The sequence below is a fragment of the Chlorocebus sabaeus genome, chromosome 22 (assembly GCF_047675955.1).
Source record: "Chlorocebus sabaeus isolate Y175 chromosome 22, mChlSab1.0.hap1, whole genome shotgun sequence".
Taxonomy (NCBI): Eukaryota; Metazoa; Chordata; class Mammalia; order Primates; family Cercopithecidae; genus Chlorocebus; species Chlorocebus sabaeus.
Window position 1 is genome coordinate 25,174,880 of NC_132925.1, and position 7,441 is coordinate 25,182,320.

Here is a 7,441-nt window from a genome sequence, read left to right on the forward strand (position 1 = left end):
ATATCTTAATCAGCTGAAGGGACATGCATAGACAAATATCAAAGTATAAGGAAAAATTGGACTATAATTGAAATATTTCCTTGTTTTTCCATCATACTGCTTCACACTTACACTAAAATGAAGTAACTTTGTTTCAACTGAATACATAAACTCCTCAACAAATAGTTTAATTTTTGGATTGAATTGAAATTGTGCATATCATAGAATTCTATAAATTTTATATAATTTTTCCAGTTCACTATGAACACCTTCTATGTGCCAGACATTGTGCTGGAGATTGGCATATTGGACAATATTTAAGCTATGATGGCACTGCTGTATTATTTGACCTGCTCTGGGCCACTTTGAATGAATTTATCAGAATTCTATGACAAGAAAATGAAAAGAACAAATCATAGCTGACAGTAATAAAGCATGACTGAGCTTTGATTGATTACACTCACAGTCATACACAAGAGTGGTTTTCCTTCAATGTTCACTATGAGAACATTAATAAAAAAATGTAATGCAGGGATGGTCAATTCTAGACTGCTGCCAAAATATAAAGAAACAGGTAATTATTTTCCAGGTATTGGTCAACCATCATCACTCATCCTTTTCTTCCCAGGCAAGCATTACATTTGTCTACCTTTTGGTGTTTGGAAATATTCGTCGTAGTTATATGTGTTCTTCAAAAGGTCTGAATTCATGTTTGGGATAACAAATCTTGCATGAACTACATAGGTCCAGCGATTTAGACTTCTTATGATTCTCTTCCTCCTCAATTACACTCCTTCATTTTCTACCCAATACTCTCCAGTGCAGTACTTACCAAACCTCAGTGTACATCAAAATCCTAAGGAAAGTTTGTTAAAATATGGATTTTGGAGCCTTTCTCAAAAATTTTGAGACATTAGGTTAGAGAAGACAATCAAGAACCTGTATTTCCTACAAGTAGTACTGATGCTGCCAATCTACTAACCAGACCCCGAGTAGCACTACTCTAGTGGCTTGCTACAGAAAGTGTGCTCTGCAGACCAACAGCATCACTATCACCTCAAAGTTTGTCAGAAATGAAGAATTTTGGCTCCACCACTGATCTACAAAATGCTTTCCTGAGGCAGAGTCATTGGGTGAAATTATACACCCATAGGATATAATGTCATTGCTAGCAGACACAAAGAACAGACCCTTTAATCCTCTAGGACCTGTGCTCAGTTTACTTGCCTACGGGTTAGGCCTGTGTTTGCTTGTAGCAGTTTGCAAATGTAGCCACAATACTTGTAGCCACTGCCATAAAGGGGTGACGTGTATATCCTTGTTTCTTGAATCTGGACAGGCCATGTCATTTGTTTTGATCCATAGAATGCACTGAATTTGGCACTAGGAAAATACAGACCAAGGCTTTAGGAAACCTAGCAGTTTCTTCTCTTGATGTTCTAGGGACTTCTGCCACTTGCACCATAAGAAAAAAGTTCAGACTAGACTGCAGAATGATAAGGCACATGTGACCCACTGTTGCCCTAATCCACAGTCTGCCAACCCCAGAAGAAGAACTGCCTATTTGACTGGCAGCTGACTACAGTTACATGAGTGAATCTAGTCAGGGTCAGCAGAAGAACTGCACAGTGGAACCCAGACAATAATAGGCATGCCACAAAATTGTGAGCTAAATATATGCTTGTTGGTTTGAGTCACGAAGATTTGAGGTGGTTTGTATGTAGAAAAAGATACTGATATTTGCTTCTCCTTAATAATTTCCTTTGAGACGTATGAAGACGAATAAAAAGAGAATTACGATAGAATAGGTTCTGAGGCTTCTCCTGTTATTAACTGCCTGGCTCTATTTTTCTCCAGTAGGCTAGAAACAATCACTGAGAATAGATCAAAATCCGAATTGTAATTTTTTAGAAAATAAAACAAGCAAACAGCAATCCAAAAAATTAAAAAAAAAACAAAAACTGTCTTACTTCTATAAATCACATATAGGAAAAATATTGAATGTTGAATGTGTTCTTGCAGGATATAGAAGAACTCATTTGGGAAATCCAAGTCAATCATCAAGAAGGAGCCTCAGGAGTGGCTGTTATAGGCACTCACAATCTCTATTTCCTTGGATCTCTATGGCACTAAGGACTTGTAAACGTGTACTGATATATCCAGATTGATTTGGCAAAGTTTTAGCCTCATGGTCTGGACATATTTCTCTTACAAGATAGTACAAATATAAAAAGATGCCAAATTTTCTCAGATAAATTCCTTGTATTAGCCAAATTACTACTAAGATTCTATTAAAATTGTCTTCAATTAGAAAAACTAACATTTGAGTGCATTTAGTAATATAAGCAGCTGGAAATAACTTAAGAAAAAATTACTAAATAGTAATAACAATGGGAAGTTTCCCTAAGAAAATTTTGCAAAAAATCTGAAACTACTAAAATTTAATCAGGGTAAAACTTGCACAAAGAGACAAATCAATGTATAAAATTAAGGCCTGCAAATAGACCCTATTTTAATATGAGAATTGAACATTTGATGAAGGAAAATCAGTAAATTCTATGACGTATTAAATATATTATGCAGCTATACTTATCTGATAATGTAGTATTGGTTAAGTAGACAGAAAAATGGAAAACAGTATAGTTCATTATAAGACACAATTTACTATATGTTAAATGAAGCTGGCATCCCATATAGGTGGAAAACAGATAACTTAATCAATAAGGAGTGCTTGGTTAAATGTGTAAAAAAAAGTAAAGTTATAATCTATCATACCTTATACATAAAATATATTCATATGATCAAAGTTTAAATTTTAAAAAGTTAACTATACATAACAAAAAACTGGAAGAATTCTTCTTTTACTATTGATTGAAAATGACATTCTAATGTATAACAATGAAAGCAGAAACCAGTAAAGAAAAAAAAATGACATAATAAGCTACAATAATAAACAAGAAATCTGCTTGACAAAACTTAGCATAAATAAAATTAAAAGAAGAAAAGGGGGGGGGGGGCGGTTCCAAGATGGCCAAATAGGAACAGCTCCAGGCTACAGCTCCCAGAGTGAACGACACAGAAGTCGGGTGATTTCTGCATTTCCAACTGAAGTACTAGGTTCATCTCACTGGGGTGTGTCAGACAGTGGGTGCAAGACAGTAGGTGCAGCCCATCGAGCAAGAGCTGAAGCAGGTCGAAGCATTGCCTCACCCAGGAAACACAAGGGGGAAAGGAATTTCCTTTCCTTGCCAAGGGAAACCCTAACACACAGCAACTGGAAAATCGGGTCACTTCCACCCTAAGACTGCGCTTTTCCAAGGGTCTTAGCAAACGGCACACCAGGAGATTATATCCTGCACCTGGCTCAGAGGGTCCCACGCCCACAGGGCCTCCCTTATTGCTAGCACAGCAGTCTGAGATCTAACTGCAAGGCAGCAGCGAGGCTGAGGGAGAGGCACCCGCCATTGCTGAGGCTTGAGTAGGTAAACAAAGCAGCCAGGAAGCTCCAACTGGGTGGAGCCCACCACAGCTCAAGGAGGCCTGCCTGTCTCTGTAGAGTACACCTCTGAAGACAGGGCATAGCCAAACAAAAGGCGGCAGAAACCTCTGCAGATTTAAATGTCCCTAGAAACCTCTGCAGATTTAAATGTCCCTGTATGACAGCTTTGAAGAGACTAGTGATTCTCCCACCACGAGTTTGAGATCTGAGAATCGACTGACTGCCTCCTCAAGTGGGTCCCTGACCCCTGAGTAGCCTAAATGGGAGGCACCCCCCAGTAGGGGCAGACTGACACCTTACCTCACATGGCCAGGTACTCCTCTGAGATGAAGCTTCCAGAGGAACGATCAGGCAGCAACATTTCCTGTTCAGCAATATTCACTATTCTGCAGCCTCTGCTGCTGATACCCAGGCAAACAGGGTCTGGAGTGGACCTCCAGCAAACTCCAACAGACCTGCAGCTGAGGGTCCTGACTGTTAGAAGGAAAACTAACAAACAGAAAGGACATCTACACCAAAACCCCATCTGTACGTCACCATCATCAAAGACCAAAGGTAGATAAAACCACAAAGATGGGGAAAAAACAGAGCAGAAAAACTGAAAATTCTAAAAATCAGAGCACCTCACCCCCTCCAAAGGAATGCAACTCCTCGCCAGCAATGGAACAAAGCTGGACTGAGAATGACTCTGACGAGTTGAGAGAAGACTTCAGATGATCAAACTTCTCCGAGCTAAAGGAGGAAGTTTGAACCCATCACAAAGAATCTAAAAACTTTGAAAAAAGATGAGACAAATGGCTAACGAGAATAACCAATGCAGGGAAGTCCTTAAATGACCTGATAGAATTGAAAACCATGGCACGAGAACTACGTGACAAATTAACAAGCTTCAATAAACTGGAAGAAAGGGTGTCAGAGACTGAAGATCAAATGAGTGAAATGAAGCAAGAAGAGAAATTTAGGGGGAAAAAAAAAAAAAGAGTAAAAAGAAACAAACAAAGCCCCCAAGAAATATGGGACTATGTGAAAAGACCAAATCTACATCTGACTGGTGTACCTGAAAGTGATGGGGAGAATGGAACCAAGTTGGAAAACACTCTGCAGGATATCGTCCAGGAGAACTCCCCCAATCTAGCAAGGCAGGCCAACATTCAAATTCAGGAAACACAGAGAACGCCACAAAGATACTACTCGAGAAGAGCAACTCCAAGACACATAATTGTCAGACTGACCAAAGTTGAAATGAAGGAAAAAATGTTAAGGGCAGCCAGAGAGAAAGGTCAGGTTATCCACAAAGGGAAGCCCATCAGACTAAAAGCAGATCTCTCAGCAGAAACTCTACAAGCCAGAAGACAGTGGCTTATCTTTAAGAATATTCAACATTCTTAAAGAAAAGAATTTTCAACTCCAGAATTTCATATCCAGCCAAACTAAGTTTCGTAAGTGAAGGAGAAATAAAATCCTTTACAGACAAGTGAATGCTTAGAGATTTTGTCACCACCAGTCCTGCACTACAAGAGATCCTGAAGGAAGCACTAAACATGGAAAGGAACAATCAGTACCAGCCACTGCAAAAACATGCCAAAATGTAAAGACCATGGATGTCAGGAAGAAACTGCATCAACTAACAAGCAAAATAACCAGCTAACATCATAATGACAGGAACAAATTCACACATAACAATATTAACCTTAAATGTAAATGGGCTAAATGGTCCAATTAAAAGACAGACTGGCAAATTGGATAAAGAGTCAAGACATATCAGTGTGCTGTATTCAGGAGACTCATCTCACGTGCAGAGACACACAGGGGTTCAAAATAAGGGATGGAGGAAGATCTACCAAGAAAATGGAAAACAAAAAATGGCAGGGGTTGCAATCCTAGTATCTGATAAAACAGACTTTAAGCCAACAAGATTAAAAGAGACAAAGAAGGCAATTACATAATGGTAAAGGGATCAATTCAACCAGAAGAGCTAACTATCCTAAATATATATGTACCCAATACAAAGGCACCCAGATTCATAAAGCAAGTCCTTAGAGACTTACAAGGTGACTTAGAATTGCACACAATAATAATGGGAGACTTTAACACCCCACTGTCAACATTAGACAGATCAACGAGACAGAAAGTTAACAAGGATATCCAGGAATTGAACTCAGCTCTGCACCAAGTGGACCTAATAGACATCTACAGTACTCTCCACCCCAAATCAACAGAATATACATTCTTCTCAGCACCACATCTCACTTATTCCAAAATTGACCACATAGTTGGAAGTAAAGCACTCCTCAGCAAATGTAAAAGAACAGAAATTATAACAAACTGTCTCTCAGACCACAGTGCAATCAAACTAGAACTCAGGATTAAGAAACTCACTCAAAACTGCTCAACTACATGGAAACTAAACAACCTGCTCCTGAATGACTACTGAATACATAATGAAATGAAGGTAGAAATAAAGATGTTCTTTGAAACCAATGAGAATAAAGATACAACACACCAGAATCTCTGGGACACATTTAAAGCAGTGTGTAGCACTAAATGCCCACAGAGAAAGCAGGAATGATCTAAAATTGACACCCTAACATCAGAATTAAAAGAACTAGAGAAGCAAGAGCAAACACATTCCAAAGCTAGCAGAAGGCAAGAAATAACTAAGATCAGAGCAGAACTGAAGGAGATAGAGACACAAAAAACCCTCCAAAAAATCAATGAATCCAGGAGCTGGTTTTTTGAAAAGATCAATAAAATTGATAGACCACTAGCAAGACTAATAAAGAAGAAAAGAGAGAAGAATCAAATAGATGCAATAAAAAATTATAAAGGGGATATCACCACCAACCCCACAGAAATACAAACCACCATCACAGAATACTATAAACACCTGTATGCAAGTAAACTAGAAAACCTAGAAGAAATGAATAAATTCCTGGACACTTACACTCTCCCAGGACTATACCAGGAAGAAGTTGAATCCCTGAATAGACCAATAACAGGCTCTGAAATTAAGGCAATAAGTAATAGCCTACCAACCAAAAAAAGTCCAGGACCAGATGGATTCACAGCCAAATCCTACCAGAGGTACAAGGAGAATCTGGTACCATTCCTTCTACAACTATTTCAACCAATAGAAAAAGAAGGAATCATCCCTAACTCATTTTATGAGGCCAACATCATCCTGATACCAAAGCCTAGCAGAGACATAACAAAAGAAGAGAATTTTATACCAATATGCCTGATGAACATTGATGCAAAAATTCTCAATAAAATACTGGCAAACCAAATGCAGCAGCACATCAAAAAGCTTATCCACCATGATCAAGTAGGCTTCATCCCTGGGATGCAAGGTTGGTTCAATATAGGCAAATCAATAAATGTAATCCATCATATAAACAGAACCAAAGACAAAAACCACATGATTATCTCAATAGATGCAAAGAAGGCCTTTGACAAAATTCAACAGCCCTTCATGCCAAAAACTCTCAATATATTCAGTATTGATGGAACGTATCTCAAAATAATAAGAACTATTTATGACAAACCCACAGCCAATATCATACTGAATGGGCAAAAACTGGAAGCATTCCCTTTGAAAACTGGCACAAGACAGGGATGCCCTCTCTCACCACTCCTATTCAACATAGTGTTGGAAGTTCTGGCCAGGACAATCAGGCAGGAGAAAGAAATAAAAGGTATTAAATTAGGAAAAGAGGAAGTCAAATTGTCCCTGTTTGCAGATGACATGATTATGTTTTTAGAAAACACCATCATATCAGCCCAAAATCTCCTTAAGCTGATAAGCAACTTCAGCAAAGTCTCAGGATACAAAATTAATGTGCAAAAATCACAAGCATTCTTGTACACCAATAACAGACAAACAGAGAGCAAAATCATGAGTGAACTCCCATTCACAATTGCTTCAAATAGAATAAAACACCTAGGAATCCAACTTACAAGGGA